Source organism: Macaca fascicularis, chromosome 14 (assembly GCF_037993035.2).
Source record: "Macaca fascicularis isolate 582-1 chromosome 14, T2T-MFA8v1.1".
In the NCBI taxonomy this organism is placed as follows: domain Eukaryota; kingdom Metazoa; phylum Chordata; class Mammalia; order Primates; family Cercopithecidae; genus Macaca; species Macaca fascicularis.
The window spans coordinates 6,144,949-6,163,274 of NC_088388.1; the positions used below are offsets into that span (position 1 = coordinate 6,144,949).

The following is an 18,326-nucleotide window of genomic DNA, read 5'->3' on the forward strand; positions in this document are numbered from 1 at the left end:
TTCTGTTCTTCGGTAAATACCAAGTGCCCAGACAGTGTCTGGTATAGAAGAGCTCAAAAAATATTTGTTGAACATTGACTACAAATGTACTGAGGGCATTTGGCCATTCTCATCAAATTAGAGCATGGCAGACAAAGACTGGTTACCACAAAATCAAAAACAGCAAACACAAGAGGAAATAAGTTTTCAGAAAGAAACATCAAAAGATCAGAGCAGAAAAGCATGCAACCACTGGTATTACCTACAGAATATATAGTCCATATAGCTGAAACAACGCATTATAGAAAATATACTAACTATAAGATCTCAAAAGAGTACTAGAAGGAGATAACTGAAAAAGCAGGTGAGAAATATCAAAGCAAAAATGGCTGAGAATTTTTTTTTTAATTGAAGAAACATACCAGGCCAGGCGTGGTAACTCACACTTGTTATCCCAGCACTTTGGGAGGCCAAGGCAGGATAATCACTTGAGCCTAGGAGACCAGCCTGGTCAACATAGCAAAACCCTGTTCATCAAAAAAAAAAAAATACAAAAATTAGCCAGGGGTGGTGGCTTGCACCTGTAGTTCCAGCTACTCGGAAGGCTGAGGTGGGAGGATCACATGAGTCCAGGTGTCCAAGGCTACAGTGAGCCAGGATAGCACCACTGCACTCCAGCCTGCGCGACAGAGCAAGGACCGGTCTCAAAAAAAAAAAAAAAAAAAAAAAGAAAGAAACCAACCCTCAGGCAGAGAAAGGATAAGAAATAAGAACTCTACATAAATAATTCTTAATGAAATTGAAGAATAATGAGAAAAAAAGACTTTAAAAAATGGAAGAAAGAGTTTAGAAGCTAGAGATGACCCGCAGAGGAACAACTGACACCTAACTTCTAATCACTCTCAACACCAACAATGGCAAAAGAAGATGGAAGTGCTGTCAAAGTGCTAAGGGAAAACAATCATTGAGCCAGAACTGGATATTAGGCAAAACAACCTTTTTAAGAACAACAATATAAAAGTATAGGTTGAGCATCCCTCATCAAACAATCCAAAATCATAAATGCTCCAAAATCCAAACATTTTTAATACCACAAGTAAAAAATTCCACCTTGACCTCATGTGACAGACCACAGTCCAAATGCAGGCACACAACACAGTTTATTCAGTGTCTCCAAGGGGAAAAAGACCCTCCTGGCCCCCTGCATCTGCTGCTGTTTAATAGCAGTTACAGGTATTCCGGTGATGGAACTATGCTGCTTAGTTACCCTCTACGCAGTTTTTAAATTGTATTAATGGTATGCCATATCCCTTACTGTTAAGTACTTATATGTGAATAATCATAAGAAAATGATTGCTTACTGATAGCGTATAAATTCATGTCAGAAACAATTGTGATGTCTAGCAACCATAGATTGTCCACATGGATGGCTGAGATAGTGACACCTTTGCTTTCTGTTGGTTCAACGTATACAAATTTGTTTCATATACGAAAATATTGTATAAAATTACCTTCAGACTGGCCAGTAATGGTGGCTCGCGCCTGTAATCCCAGCACTTCGGGAGGCTGAGGCGGGTGGATCAGGAGATCAAGACCATCCTGGCTAACATGGTGAAACCCCGTCTCTACTGAAGGCACAAAAATTAGCTGGGCATGGTGGTGCACGCCTGTAGTCCCAGCTACTCAGGATGCTGAGGCAGGAGAATCACTTGAACCCGGGAGGTGGAGGTTGCAGTAAGCTGAGCTCACACCACTGCACTCCAGCCTGGGCGACACAGTGAGACTGTCTCAAAAAAAAAAAAAAAAAAATTACCAAGTGCACTAACTCATCAGTTTAGAGTCAAATTATAAACTATAATTTAGCTATGTGTGGCTTTCAAAACACACGTCTAAAACATTAAGACCACAAAAGGGCTTGAAAGTAAAAGGGCAGAAAAGGATATATAAGGCAAACAGTAACCAAAAGTCACTTGTCATAGTTACATAACACCTTGACAAAAGATACTTAAGTTTTCAGCCTATATATATGCTTTAGTGGGAAAATATTCATAGAAACAAAGATTTACAGAATGACAAATTGTGCAATTCACAGGCAAGTTTAAAATTCTTAACTTGGTTGGGCATGGGGGCTCACACCTCTGAATTCCAATACTTTGGGAGGCCAAAGTGGGAGGATTGCTTGAGCCCAGGAGTTAAAAGACCACCCTGGGCCGGGCGCAGTGGCTCACGCCTGTAATTCCAGAACTTTGGAAGGCTGGGGCAGGTGTATCATGAGGTCCGGAGTTCGAGACCAGCCTGGCCAACATGGTAAAACCCCATCTCTACTAAAAGTACAAAAATTAGCCAGGCGTGGTGGCGAGTGCCTGTAATCCCAGCTACTTGGGAGGCTGAGGCAGGAGAATCGCTTGAAACCGGAAGGCAGAGGTTGTAGTGAGCCAAGATCACGCCACTGCACTCCAGCCTGGGTGAAAGAGGAAAACTCCGTCTCAAGGAGAAAAAAAAAACCAGCCTGAGCAACACAGTGAGCCTGTCTCTATACACACAAAAAAATCTAAACTTTTAGATGCAAAGCAAAAACTGAGTGCTACAGAATCTGACAAATCCCATCATCGAAGGTACAGAACCTCCTCAACTTACCATTGGGTTGATTATGTCCCAATAAATCGATTGTAAGTTGGAAATTTTATATATTTTTCTCTTTTTTTTTTTTTAAGAGACAATGTCTACCTCTGTCTCTCAGGTTGGAGTGCAGTCGCGCAATCACGGCTTACTGCAGCCTCCACCTCTTGGGCTCAAGCAGATCTTCCCACCTCAGTCTCCTGAGTAGCTGGGACTCCAGACACATGCTGCCAATACCCACTTAATTTTTTAAATTTTTTGTAGAGATGTTGCACAGGCTGGTCTCAAACTCCTGGACTCAAGCAATCGATCCTCCCACCTCGGATGCCGAAAGTGTCGGGATAACAGGCATAAGCTACTGCACCTCATGAAAATGAATTTAATACCCTAATAAACTCATTACAGAGCTGAAAAAGCATAAATTGAGCCATCATGAAGTCCAGATGCTCCTCAATTTACAATGGGGTTATATCCCAATAAGTCTATCATAAAGTAGAAGAATCCTAAGTCAAACTATCACAAGTCAGGGACATCCAGTGTTGTATTCTAACACCCACCCCAACCTCCCACCAATGAACAAAACAAGCAGAAAAAAATTAAGGATACTAGTTTGAACAGACATGGAAAAGCCTCACCTTATAATTTGGAAATACACATTCTTTTTAAACACACATGGAATCGTGATGAAAATGTACACAGACTAAAACTAGCCTCAACAAATTTCAAAGAATCAAAATCACATCAGACCACATTTTATTAACCCTTTTTTTTTTTTTTTTTTTAAAGAAACAAGGTCTCACTCTGTCACCCAGGCTGGAGTACAGTGGTGCAATCATAGCTCACTACTGTAGCCTCGAACTCCTGGGCTCAAGCGATCCTCCCACCTCAGCCTCCTGAGTAGCTGCGACTATAGGCACGAACCACCACGCCCAGCTAATTTAAAAAAAAAAAAAAGTTGTGTAGAGCTGGGGTCTCACTATGTTGTCCAGGCTGCTCCCAAACTCCTGGGTTCAAGCAATCCTCCTGCCTAGGCTTTCCAAAGTGCTGGGAATATAGGAGTGAGCCATCACACCACCCTATTAACACAATTTAAGTTTGTCATCAATAACAAAGATTTTAAAAAGATATATATGCCAAGATTTGAAATCATAATGAAAATCTGAATATATTCAGAATTACAGATAAAAATTATACAGAGCAGAACGTATAGCATATAAAGTGGTACTTAAAAGGAAATTACTACTTTATTTAGATATGTATGTACATATAAGTATATTAAAAGGTTGAAAATTAATGACCTAAACATACTGTTTAAGTTAAATATTAGTGATTAATTACAAATATGATAGAGATGCAAAAGATAGTAAGTCAGAATTTTATGCCGATATATGTGAAAATACAGACAAGAATAAATAAATTTTTTAACATAAACTATCAAATGTGACTCAGGAAAAAACAAGTATTTTAATAATCCTATAAATATTAAAACACCCAAATAAGTAATTTAAAAATCTGAGACAGAAAACACCAGGCCCCAATGGTCTTACCAGCAAGGCTTACCAAACCTTCAAGGAACAGATAATTCCATTTTACATAAACTCTCGAAAACAAAAATGAGGAAAACAGTTTGTTTTATTAGACTAGAATAATCTTGATAATAAAACTCATCAAGGTTGATACAAAAAAGGAAAATTACAGGCCAATCTCACCATGAACATGGACACATAAATGATAAGGCATTAGGTAAGTTAAAAATGGGAAAAATACAGCATTTCTTTTTTGAAAAAAGAGCAAGGACAAAAGATTTAAGTGATCTTTCCTCTAAAAAAGATACACAAATAGCCAATAAGATATTAAAAAGATAATCAGGCCAGGCGCAGTGGCACATGCCTGTAATCCCAACACTTTGACAGGCCAAGGTGGGTGGACTGCTTGAAGCCAGAAGTTCAAGACCAGCCTAGGCAACAAAGCAAAACCCTTGTCTCTGTAAAAATTGTAAAAATTAGCCAGGCATGGTGGTGAGTGTTTGTAGTCCCAGTTACTTGGGAGGCTGAGGCGAGAGGATTCCTTGAGTCCAGGAGTTCCAAGATGCAGTAAGCTATGATCACGCCACCGTGCACTTCAGCCTAGGTGACAGAGCAAGACCTTGTCTCAGGAAAAAAAAAAAAAAAAAAAAAAAAAAGGATAATTGCTTTTTAACATGCAAAATAGCCAATAAGCTATATAAAAAGACACTCAGCAGCATTAACCATAAGGAAAAGGCAAATCTTCAAAATGTTAAAGTTACATCATCCAACAATTCCCCTCCTACATATACACCAAGAGAAATAAAAACATGTCTACCCAAAGACTTGTATGCAAATATTCACAGAAGTATTATTCACAATAGCCAAAAAGTAGAAATCCAAATATTCACAGAAGTATTATTCACAATAGCCAAAAAGTAGAAATCCAGTAATAGACAAAAATAAACAAGCCAGAGTGTTTTTCCTATTCTTTCTTTTTTTTTTTTTTTTTGAGACGGAGTCTCGCTCTGTAGCCCAGGCTGGAGTGCAGTGGCCGGATCTCAGCTCACTACAAGCTCCGCCTCCCGGGTTCACGCCATTCTCCGGCCTCAGCCTCCCGAGTAGCTGGGACTACAGGCGCCCGCCACCTCGCCCGGCTAGTTTTTTGTATTTCTTAGTAGAGACGGGGTTTCACCGTGTTAGCCAGGATGGTCTCGATCTCCTGACCTGGTGATCCGCCCGTCTCGGCCTCCCAAAGTGCTGGGATTACAGGCTTGAGCCACCGCGCCCGGCCCCTATTCTTTCACTTAACAATCAACACAGGATACTTATGTGACCACACATCAAGCAATCAGTTCTGCAGCAGACACCAGGTGGGTGTCCTCCAATTCAATTCCAACACCATCGACCTGGAGATACAGTCAGATCGCACAGGGTGAGGGCTCAGTCCCACAAGACTGTTCTTGACTTCTGATGCCAATCACAAGCTCCAGGTTGTTTTACCTGTGCTTCCCCCCAACCAGCTATAAACTGGGGTTCCCATAACCTACTCCTTGGGTTTGATTAATTTGCTAGAGTAGCTTACAGAACTTAAGGAAACAAGTTTACCAGTTTATTATAAATGATATTACAAAGTTTACAGATGGAGAGATGCACGTGGCAAGGTAAGAGGGGAGGGGCTCAGAGCTTCCATGCCCTCTATGGGCACACCACCCTCCAGGAACCTCCATGTGTTCTAGAAGTTTCTAGAACCCAGTCCTTCTAGGTTTTTATGGCAGTGACATTACTTGGGCACAACTGACTATATCATTGGCAGTTGATCAATTCAACGTTCAGCAAATCTCCTCTCACTGAAGGCTGGGGGTGGAGCTGAAAGTCCCAACCCTTTAAACATGGCTAGGTCTTTCCAGTGACCAGCCCCTAGCCTGAAGCTGCCTAGGTCAGCTAGCTATCAGTCAACTCATGAGCATACATAAAGACACTTACCATTTTGGAAAGTCCAAAGATTTTAGGAGCTGTATGCCCGGAAACCATGCCAAGGATGAAAATCAAATATATATTTCACAGGAAACAAATGTCCATCAACTGATGAATGGACAAATAAAATGTGGTATATCCATACAACTGAACACTATTCAGCAACTAAAGAGAATGAAGGACTGATACTGATACATGCTAAAAAATGGATGAAACTTGAAAACATGCTAAGTTGAAAGAAGCTGGTCACAAAATACCACATATTGTATGATTCTATTAATATGAAATGTCCAGAATAGTCCAACAGGTACAAGATGGGTTTTTTGTTGTTGTTGAGGGGGTGATAAAAATGTTACAAAGTTAGATTGTGGTGATGATTGCACAGTTCTGTGAATATATTAAAATTCACTCAGTTGTACGCTTTAAATTGATCAATTGAATAGTATGTAAATTATCTCTCAATAACGTTGTCACTAAAACAAACAAACAAAAAAACCCCTGAGATACAAGTTTACATCCACCAAACCTGCAAATATTAAAGTCTGACAATACTAAGGGCTGGCAAGGATGAAGGACGGTGCTGGTAGTGAGGTAAAGAGGCACAAATCATTTTGAAAAACAATTTGCACCATCTAATAAAGTTGAAGATGTACATGTCCCACTACCCTGCAGTTCTCTACATGGCTGATACCTTGGAGAAATGCATCTGCACTTGTTTAAGGCAGCATTCCTTCATACTAGTAACAATTCTACTCCCCAATGGCAGAACAAAGAAGAAAATGAGACATATTCAGTCTGCAATATAACAGAGAAGTGAAGATGGATAAAGCACAACCACACGCACCAATGCGGGCAAACCTACCCGTCTGCACGCCTTCCCTTCCTGGCTGTACCATGACCCACCAACAGAATCACTCCCCAGCCCCTCTCTTGCTTTGCTATTTCTGATTAGGAAAACCACAACCCCAGTTAAATGAAGCAATGCCTACTCTTCCTCCAGGAAAAATAACAAATCGTGCTGTCTTCACTGGAACTCAGGACTGCTTCCCTCAGGTAGGCCATTCCATTCACACGCATTCTTACTTTCCCACAGAATAAGTCATACTTCCTCCTTTCTCCTCACACCCCGCCAGCCCTGACTCCCCCTCATTCTCACTGACTGCTGAGAACTCTTCCATCTCACCAAGAAAAAAAAAAAAGCAGCAGCAGCAGCCAACGTCCACATACTCCCACTATCTCATCTCCCCTAGTCTGCTCTCCCTCCTCCCACCAGGGTGGAGCCCATGGATAACAACTCTCCACATGGTCACCCATGCATTTCCTGCTGCCTTCCCAAGAATGTGGCTCCAGCAATGGTCACCTCTCCTAACTCATCATGTCATTCATCCTCTAGATAATTACTTCACCAACACTGCAAAAATGCTGTGGTTTCTCCCATCTCAACACCTCAGGATCCCAAATCTCCCTTCATCACTGTGGCAAATCCCATGATGGAGCTCTCTCTACTCGCCTTTCTCTTCTCTCAATCCTTGTGAATGCTCCTTTCCAGGCTGTTCCCACATCACCATGTGGGAATAGCTCTCATCAAGATCATTGATTAATTCCACACTGCCAGAGCCACGAGACGAGTCTTGGCCCTCATCTCAGGTGACCTCACAGCAGCAGCACTGGTCAAGGTCCCCACTCCATCCTCCGTGACAGCACTTTCCCAAGGCCTCAAAGCTGCTCCTTCCACCCTCCAGGCTGCCACAGAGCCTCATTCCTTCAGTGCTCTCACTCAAGCTCGGGACTGTTAAGTGCCACCTAAACACTGAAGACTCCTATTTCTATCTGCAGCCTAAATCTCTCCCTTGGGCACCAAACACCCCAATCCAACATATCTCCAATCTGCTCTCCAAAAGCTTCAGAAACTGAATATGCACAAAACCCAACTCCTGATCTTATTTCCACAGCCTGTTCTTCCCATAGTCTTCCCTTTCCTTATACATGGCAACGCCCACCAGCTGCAAAAATCCCTGGTATCATCCTTTACTCCTCTCTCACACCCACTCCAATCTGCCAGCAAATCCTGTCTGCTCTTCCTTTTCAAGAAGGATCCAGCAGCCAACCTCTTCTCACTCCCACCCCTGCTCCCGTTCAGTCCCAGCTGCCATTACTGCTCTCCTGGATCACTGCCAGAGCCTCCAGCCTCCCTCCAGCAGCACAGGACAGTTATTCTTAACACAGCTTCAGGGGACCTTTAGAAACCACATCATGTGACACCCTCTGCTCAAAACACCAAGTGAACTACCCATCTCACTCAGAGAAAAAGACAAAATCTTCACAATGGCCAGTGTGACCTACCCCCCTCCCCCATCTCCCATCTCCCCCATCCATCTGGCCTACTCTCCTCCCCCTCTCCCTCAGGCTCCTCACTCCAGCCTCCGCTGCTCCTCCAACACAGCAGACACGCCTTCTTCTTAGCACCTTGTCCTGCTGACCGTCCACCTAAAATGCTGCCCCTACCCCACTCCCACCCACAGCCTTGTGGCTGGGTCCCTGCATTCCTTCTGTTGACTGCTGTATTTCAATCTGCAGATAACAAGCACTCCGCACACCCCACCTCTCCTGGTTTACTTTTCTCCCTGTTTGTATTACCATACGGCTACTGTATCTTTCATTTATCTGTTAATTGTCTTTTCCTTACCAAAATGGAAGCTCCTTGAAAACAGGGACTCTTCATCTGCTTTGCTTAATGTTAACATGCCCAGCAGCAGAACAGTGTTCAAGACATGGTAAGCACTCAAACATCTGAATAAATGGATCACAAAAACAATGTTGAGTGGGGGCAAAAAAAGAACAAAGTGACTCCATGTACATCGTCTACAGGAATGAAAAAATGAAGTTACATTATATAAGGATACATTCATAGCTTGCAACACCATAAAGCAGAAAAATGATACATGCAAGGTATTTGCCTTGGGGAGGTCAGAAAGAGGGAAGCGGTGACACGAGGACACAGGGACCCAAAGGTATGGCAACATTCTATTTCCCAAGCTGGTTAGTGTGTACACAAGTGTCAGTTCTAATGTTTAATAATATCTGGACACATGCTGATATACACTCTTTGAATTCATAGTCCAATTACAAGTTAAAATAAAAAGATTAGAGGCCAGGTGTGGTAGTTCACACCTGTAATCTCACACTTTGGGAAAACAAGGTGGGAGGACTGCTTGAGTCCAGGAGTTCAAGACCAGCCTGGGCAACATAGGATGATCTTGTCTCTACAAGTAAAAAAAAAAAAAAAAAATTTACCTGGGTGTGGTAGCATGTGCCTATAGCTCCAGCTACTCGGGAGGCTGAGGTGAGAGAATCGCTTCAGCCGGGGAGGTCAGTCAAGGCTGCAGTGAGCTACACTGCACTCCAGCCTGGGACTCTACCTCAAAAAAATAAACAAAAACCACTGCACTCTAGCCTGGGATTACAACCACTGCATGCACTCCAGATTACACCACTGCACTCCAGCCTGGGACTCTATCTCAAAAAGATAAACAAAAACAAACCAGATTAGAGCAGGCATTGACAAACTACAACCCACAGGCCAAATCCAGCCCCCTGTCTGCTATTTTAAGTGAAGTTCTATTGGAAGACAGCCACCTTCATTTGTTTACAGATTGGCTATGGCTGCTTTCACACTACAAAAGCAGAGTTGAGTCCTCGCAGAGACCATTTAGCCTCCAATGCCTAAAATATTTACTAACTGGCCCTTTACAGAAAAAAATCTGTAAACCCTCAGTAGAGCTGTCTGGTTATAACGTAGGATTTGTAAAGAAATTAAGTGCAAAAATCAAAAAGATCCAATCATCTATTAACATATATTGACCCTTCAAGGCATATGTGATTATCCACACTATGTTGAAAAAATGATTCTATATAAAATGTGAGACTCCATAGCAAACAAAGTTACCCTACAATGTCCTGAGTGCCAGGAAAGAATAAACTTTAAAGATGTTTCAGAAAGCAAACTGCAAACCTCAAATTTATTATCTCTACTCCACCTGCAGAAATTACGCTACACATGTTCTAATGTAATATTCATATTCACAGTTATGTACATTAAAACATATATAGCATACTCCAAATTTAATTTGGAGGAAGAAAATTTGCATATCAACACTAACTCTGTAACCTCCCCGCCACTGAAACCACCATCACCACCCTGTACTTCCCCAGAGCAGCTGGTTAGGCCTCCAGGCCTCTCTACGATCCCATAATACTCCACTTCTCTCCTTGAGATCATTCACTGCACCTTGGAGTTGTTTATGTACTTTTGTTAGAAAATACTATACCTATGATGGGAGGATCGTATAGCTGCTGAGTCCATCTTCGGGTGTAATAACAAGAAGTCCAGGGTGGAAAGGGGCAGTCATTCAGAGTGTTGTTTATTCAGAAGGGGCAGGGTCTCACTTGCAGACAACAGACAGATGAGACCTGTCCACTGTCCAAAGGCAATAGAAACCCTGTGTATCCCTATATCAACAAAAGAGAACCCCTCAAATACTATATACAGTGACAAAAAACTGACACACACTACCGCCAAAAATAAAATTCCAGATGTTAACAATTTATTCTGAATTCTAAGTAAACTCCAGCTGTGAAGTCACTCTTGAAACAAACAGCAATTAAAACTGTGATTTGGTGGGACCACCACAACCCTAAGGAATCACCGGGGTTGAGATTTCTCCACTCCTTCTGGGTCCATTCTTCTGCATGGCCTCCATTTTTCTGTAAGCATCAATGGGCTGGACATGGTGGCTCACGCCTGTAATCTCAACGCTTTGGGAGGCCAAGGTGGGTGGATCACTTGAGGTCAGGAGTTCGAGATCAGCCCGGCCAACATGGTGAAACCCCATTTCTACTAAAAATAAAAAACCAGCCAGGTGTGATGGCACGCGCCTATAGTCCCAGCTACTTAGGAGGCTGAGGCAGGAGAATCACTTGAAACTGTAAGGCAGAGGTTGCAGTGAGCTGAGATCGCGCCACTACGCTTTAGCCTGGGCAACAGAGTGAGACTGTCTCAAAAAAAAAAAAAAAAACAATGACCTCTAAGTTTTGTTCCAGTCCAAAACCATGATTCTCATGAATGGAAGCCCCAGTCAATTGTCAAGACTAGTCAATATTCCTCCCGCTACGCCCATCTGAGGACCAAAGTCCAACCAATCTGACCAGCCAACCATGGAGAATGCCTTAGTGGGCAGTGTGAACTGCCCTGATTAGCGTCTCAGTGTGACATGTGTTCTCAGGCAAGTTCTTTTTTCTCAAAGTGTGTCTCTGCCACCAGAATATTTGTTCAGATTTACATGGAGGTATAGGAAACCCAAGGCTCCAACCAACAGTCCCACACAACTTTCTCCAAGTCTGTCTGACTCAACATCAGTCTGCAGCCCTGTCAGTCCTGCTCTCTCATGTTCCTAAAAACAATCTTTCATTCATCTTTTCTTGGGCCATCAGATTTCATGGTAGTCAAATCTCTGGGGAATTCAAACCACTTCAAGTCACTATATATTTCCACTGTAAGTAGTTCTGGAACTAATAATCCCCTGGTTTTCCCCAGAGTTGCTGTGAAGTACAAAATCAGAGCCTCCTTATATCTGTAAAAAGATGTTCGGAACCTATCGAACTTTAATTGTATAAGTTCAGTCAACTGTATAGTCTTCACTAATGCATCTAAAACAGGTCAACATTAGCCAGCTGTGACAAATAGTAAATGGCCTCTACTCAGGGTAAAGCAGCTCTTTGTCCAGTCTGTGACATGAAAATGTCCTAGCTAGGCATAGAGATAAGAAACCTTTTCACAAACCGTCAGATGCCCTTTTACTTGCTTCTTTGCCATGTAGCCAGTCTACTTGGTATCCAAATGTCAGTCTGTAATCTTTCAAAACCTGAAATAAACTGAGTATTGATCTGACTAGCAACTTTCTCCCTCCTCATAAAACTAAAGGGGGTGGGAGGGAAGAAGGAGGCTTCCATGACAAATAAATCTAAGCCAAAGTCAAAAGGCCAAAACAAAATCTCCAGTCAACCTAGATCCATAGTGCAGCAGGAAAAACACCCACTCCCACTTGAAGCATCATCCATTTCAGGAATGCCGAAAATGTTGTGCAAAAACCTACAGCAAGCTTCGAATGGGTCTGGAACCAGAGAGTCAGGGTTTGATGTTTGGTCAACGGATACCTGTTGTGTATGGAGCTGTAAACACCTATTTGTCATTACAAAACATCTTCAGCATGGGAAGAATGGCACTGCTTTTTAAGACTCCCGAAACTAAGGAGGCAAGTCGAAGTAACTACTTCTTATAAATGAGTAACAAACTCTAACTATTTTATTCTTTTGCAAAACTTCTGGAAATGTCAACCACCCAAAGTTTAAGCAAATCAACTAACCAGCAAACAGAAGCTCTTTCCTCCCAGGCCCCACTGACACCATGTACAATTCTTAACAGCTTTGCTGTCTCTTGTAATTGTTTGCCTCTTCCTCTAGACTGCAAGTACTTACGGGCCTGTTCATCAGTGAATCCCTAATACAGTTCCTAGCAGAGAAAGGACTCAATTAATGTATTTGTTGATCAAATAAATGGATATTAGAAGTAGATGGGGGTCACTGGTAGTTCTCAACATAGCCACAGGCCAAATTTCAGGGTGAAGAATAAGAAAATGCCTCCATGACCTTTTGTAACTTCAGACATTAACATTTAGTTGCCAAAAATGTATAGTTTTCCTAATATTCTTCCATTCAATAAACTGGATAATCTAAATTTTAATATGAGCAAAAAAGATCTACCCTTGTCTCTACTACTGCATCTCATCTCCCCAGGAGAAAAGAACACTTCTCCGTTCGGATCAGAGTCTAGGGAACAGAAGAGTCCAACTTACCAGTGGGCAGGATCACTGTGTTAAAAGGTTGAGCATACTGTATGCCTGTCTGTGCCCTCAATGGGCAGAACTGGTAAAGCGATCCAGGGCTAATTCTCTGGGAATCGGTCTTTATTTAAAAAAACAAAACAAAACAAAACACAGGCATGGTGACTCACGCCTGTAATCCCAGCACAGTGGGAGGCAGATCACTTGAGGTCAGGAGATCGAGACCAGCCTGGCCAACATGGTGGAATCCCGTCTCTACTAAAAATACAAAAATTAGCCAGGTGCGGTGGCACGCACCTGTAATCCTAGCTACTCAGGAGGCTAAGGCAGGAGAATCACCTGAACCCAGGAGGTGGAGCTTGCAGTGAGCTGAGATCGCGCCACTGCACTCCAGCCTGGGCGACAGAGCGAGACTCCATCTCAAAAAAAAAAAAAAAAAAAAATACAAAAATTAGCCAGGTGTGGTGGCATGCACCTGTAATCCTAGCTACTCAGGAGGCTAAGGCAAGAGAATCACCTGAACCCAGGAGGCAGAGGTTGCAGTGAGCCAAGATCACGCCACTGCACTCCAGCCTGTGTGACATAGTGAGACTGTCTCCAAAAAAAAAAAAAAAAGTTGAAGCTGGCATCTAAAAACAGACCTGACCACTGACTGACAAAAGGAGGGCAAAAGATACATAACTCAAAAATTACAGTAGTGTAAGATTATTCAGCACAGAAACGAACTCTAAATATCTAAGAATTTTGCTTAGTTTCAGCATAGTATGGTAATGTATTTCATGAGGTTAAGAAAAAGAGTCCTAAGATATTTTATAAAATCAATTTATTTAACAAATGCTTCTAAAGTTCAGTCTTCAGGCATCTGAAAAATGGTTAAGTATACCATCTAAATAATCCCCACTACTAAATAATCTCCAAGGCAGGATCTAGGTACTGCAAAGATCAAGTTCACAGATCTCCCAAAGGAACCCTTAACTCACAAACAGTCCCTAAACCTGTGATGTAAAACAGTGGTTCTAAAATTCGGCTGCATTTCAGTATCGTCTGGAAAGCTTTTTAAAAATAGATTCTTGTGGCCAGGCATAGTGGCTCACGCCTGTAATACCAGAACTTTGGGAGGCCGAGGCAGGTGGATCACGAGGTGAGGAGTTCAAGACCAGCCTGGCCAAGATGTGAAACCCCGTCTCTACTAAAAATATAAAAAACTTAGCTGGGCGTGGTGGCGGACGCCTGTAATCCGAGCCACTCAGGAGGCTGAGGCAGAGAATTGCTTGAACCCAGGAGGCGGAGGTTACAGTGAGCCGAGATGACACCACCGCACTCCAGCCTGGGCAACAGAGCGAGACTAGTCGCAAAAAAAAAAAAAAAAAAAAAAAAAAGATTCTCAATCCCACCACAAATTTCCAGAGGTGGAGTCCAACATCCACGGTCTTAAAAAATTTCTAATTATTCTAATGCAGGCCAGTCTCACATCTATCTAAATGCAGGATTTCTCAACCTCAGCAGTGTTGCTATTTGGGACTAGATAATTTTGCAGGCCGGCAGGGAGAAGGCTATGCTGGACACTGTAGGATGTTGAGCGGTATCCTTGGCCTCTATCCTCTAGAAGCACACTGCCCACTCCCACAGCTGTAACAAGCAAAAATGTGTCCAGACACTGCCAAATGTTTCCTGGGGGGTGGGGGGGAATCACCCCCAACTGAGAACTCCTGATCTAGAGTAAATCAAAAAATAATCATTTTAAGTTAAGAAAGGAAAAAAATATGAAAGCTGTTTAAAGCCAAGGGGCCAGGTATTTTTTTCAGTACAGCCTTAGAAAAAGTAGCACCCCATACTGGGGCGCAGATCGTAACTTCTAACGACCAAGTCAATGCTGAGTTTTAGTTGAGCAGATGAAAGAACTTTATTTTCACTATCCTTTACCCTTATTTAGTAAAATACTGTAAAATTTTAGACCAAAACACACACACACACACACACACACACACACACACACACACACACACACACACACAGAGGCTGCCTCTCAAATACTGAAAATACAGAACTAGACGATGGAAGTTATCACAGAAATAAAATACCAATCGTGACACTTGTTTTAAAGAGATGTTTATTTGTAACAAGCACATAAGCACATTATCTCTGTACTGAATAGATGCAAAGTCCTATCTTTTTTTTTTTTTTTTTTTTTGAGACTGAGTCTCGCTCTGTCTCCCAGGCTGGACTTGGCTCACTGCAACCTCCGCCTCCCAGGTTCAAGTGATTCTCCTGCTCCTGCCTCAGCCTGCCGAATAGCTGGGATTACAGGCACACGCCACCATGACCGGCTTACTCTTGTATTTTTAGTAGAGACAAGGTTTCACATGTTGGCCTGGTCTGGAACTCCTGACCTTAAGTGATCCGCCGGCCTCCCAGAAGTGCTGGGATTACAGGTGTGAGCCACCGCGCCCGGCCAAAGCCTTATCTTAAAAACCTAGGCAAGGCCGGGCGCAGTGGCTCAAGCCTGTAATCCCAGCACTTTGGGAGGCCGAGACGGGCGGATCATGAGGTCAGGAGATCGAGACCATCCTGGCTAACATGGTGAAACCCCGTCTCTACTAAAAAATACAAAAAAACTAGCCGGGCGAGGTGGCGGGCGCCTGTAGTCCCAGCTACTCAGGAGGCTGAGGCAGGAGAATGGTGTGAACCCGGGAGGCGGAGCTTGCAGTGAGCTGAGATCCGGCCACTGCACTCCAGCCTGGGTGACAGAGCAAGACTCCGTCTCAAAAAAAAAAAAAAAACCTAGGCAACCTCATCCTGTCAATGTTACTTCTATTCATTTTCTGCTCAGCTATGGTCTGATTCTCAAATTCCCAATTAGTTCATTGAAACTAGCAAGTTTTTGCTTGTTTGCTTTGCTTTGCTATACTTTACACAAAAGCTAGACTTCTAAACCCAAAACAATCTTCTTCCTGTCCTGAAGTTCCACCAGCAAGATACTCATCTCTACTTAAGACTGAGTCCATCAAAACACACTTAGCTCCAATACAGCAAAGCAAGTCCCAAGTAAACACAGCAATACCAGGGGAAGGGCACGCAAGGTTTCCAGTACCATGGAGGAGAGCACCGGGCAAGTGGTAAAGAACTGTGAGTTTATTTCTAACTGAGTACACGGCATTGTGTTCAATGTTCTACACTCCTTGACCAGAAATGCTGAAGTGGAGAATACCTTCCAAAGTATCCCTCCAGGACAACAGCTATTTCCTAAACTACCTTTGCTGAAAAATACTGCAATTCACGGTACATTTACAGTCTTCAGTAACAACGAAGAGTACACGAAGTTACTGATTTGGGGGGCAGTCACCCAGAAACTAGTATCCAAAAGCACATGAGGAATAAAGGCCGACTTAAGCTTGTGATGGGTTTTTCTGCATTTAACCACCTCTTTAAACATTCTGAGGTGCTACTACTCATCAATTACTCCGGTAAATGTACCTAACTTAAGGAATGTTCAAAACCCCTGTACTGAAAAAAGGTAACTTCTAGTTTTACTTTTTCAGCCCAACTGACTCTTACACAGAGCTTTCTAAAGACAGTCACCAAGAGTCAGGGCTTAAATGCTCATCTGACTTCCCAATAGTACCTAAACATTTAAAAATCAAATTTAAATTAAATAATAATAGCCATTAGGTAGCCTAATCACTAATCAGACACTGAGGTGATTCTGTGTGCCAGGCACGGTTCTCGCTGTTTTACATGTATTAGGGCAATAGTCCTGACAAACTTATGGCTGGGACACTTATTATTACTCCCATTCTACAGAGAAAAATAAGAGAGAGAGAGGCTGGGTAACTTGCCCAAGGTCAGAGAGCTAAAAAGTAGTCACTGACTCCACTCCACAGTGAGGAAAATCCAACCACCACCATAACTGGGTCTCACACACTTGCTACTTGAGGCACATTTCGATGGTTGGAAACCTGGAGTCCCGTTTCCCCTTGAAACCTATCTGCAACATGCATGACCTTGAGGACAAAATCGAAGTAAACTTCCCATGAATAAAGTAGGCTACCACCCCGTCAACAAGTGCTGCGAGAATGAAAGGGAATGCCTGTCAAGACCCCCTCCCATAAAAGCAAAACACACCCAAAGCCCCACAGAAAAAACGTTAAGTACCAGGAAAATGACATTAAGTCACGCGGCTGAAACGTCAGGGCACGGAGGTACATCCAAAGACCCATCCCGTTCACCTATAATTAAGAAGTCCAAATTGTGATCACAGCCAGCAGGACCTCAACAGGAAACACCTCCAAATTAATAGTGAATGGGCTTCTTTAAGAGGGAGGGACTTCAAGCCACAAGAAGGACCACCCCCCCCCCCCCGGCTCAAATACACCAGGGAGGCATTCGAGACAGTCTACATCAGAGCCACCACTGCAGTTAAAAAGCCACTGGGAAGGGTAGTGGGAGCCTCGGAACTGGCTGGTGTGGATCCCGATGACTCTGCGGCGAATTAACAGAAACCCACAAAACTTGTTTCCCGGAGAGCAGAGTCCAACAATGGCCTTCGCGACTCTTGACGGCGAGCTGCTGCCTCAACTTGACGCGCTCCCCGAGGCCCCCGGGAGGAGTTGGCCGGGAGGCCCGGCGGGAGCGGAGACCGGGCGCGGGCCAGGCGGTGGGCGACGCTGCGGGCCGCCGCCGGCGGGCGGGAAGACTGGAGCCAGAGCCGGGTCAGGGGCGCGCCTCTCCCGCCCGCCGCGCAAGGCCGCGAACGTCAACGCGGCGCAAAGTTCGCCGCCCCGGCCGCGTCCCGCTCCCGGCGCCCGTCCCGGCGGGGCCCTCGGCTGACAGGAGCGGGCTGGGAGCGGCCGGGAAGGACTCGGCGCCGCGCCTCCCGGGCCCGCGGAGCGACGAATTCCGGGGGGGGAGGGGAGAGGGGCCGGGACGCTCCCTCCCTGAGCCGCCGAGGCCCAGGTGGAGGGGCCCCGCGCCTGCCCGCGCGCCTCGCACACCCCGCGCCGCGGCCTGCTCCAGCGCCTCCCCCACCCCCATTACCTGGAGGTGCCCACGACCCGCCGCTAGTTGCGCTCAGGCGGGAAACGCGCTCACCGACACCATCAGCAAAGCGCCCAAAATGGCGGACGTATCAAGCAGGCCTTGAGTTCCCCCCGCCCTCCCTCTGGCCGCCTCTCAGCCAATCGCGGCCCTGCCCCCCTCCCCCAGCTCCAGGCTCATTGGTCCCTCTCTCCCGGCCCCTACCACCTATTGGATCGCCTAGCGGCTCCGTTGACTCCATTCCGATTGGCCCGCAAGCCTCGTCAGTCAAGCGCGAGGGGCGCATTCTTTTCCCATGTACTTGACGGATCCG

General features: G+C 44.3%; 1 protein-coding gene across 50 annotated transcripts in view; it reads right to left on the reverse strand.

Moving 5' to 3' along the window:
- PPP6R3 (protein phosphatase 6 regulatory subunit 3) overlaps positions 1–18,089 on the reverse strand; it is a 159,680-nt gene extending 141,591 nt beyond the window's left edge. For 23 of the 50 annotated variants that reach the window (XR_012422963.1, XM_074013010.1, XM_074013004.1 and 20 more), the window contains exon 1: positions 18,014–18,089. The gene's annotated coding sequence lies outside the window, so the exon portion shown is untranslated. Of the gene's footprint in view, positions 1–1,490; positions 1,767–8,766; positions 8,871–17,131; positions 17,206–18,013 lie in introns of all 50 variants that reach the window. The other 27 variants (XR_012422964.1, XM_074013009.1, XM_074013019.1 and 24 more) reach the window with 6 other exon arrangements.
- Positions 18,090–18,326: the final 237 nt, after the last annotated feature.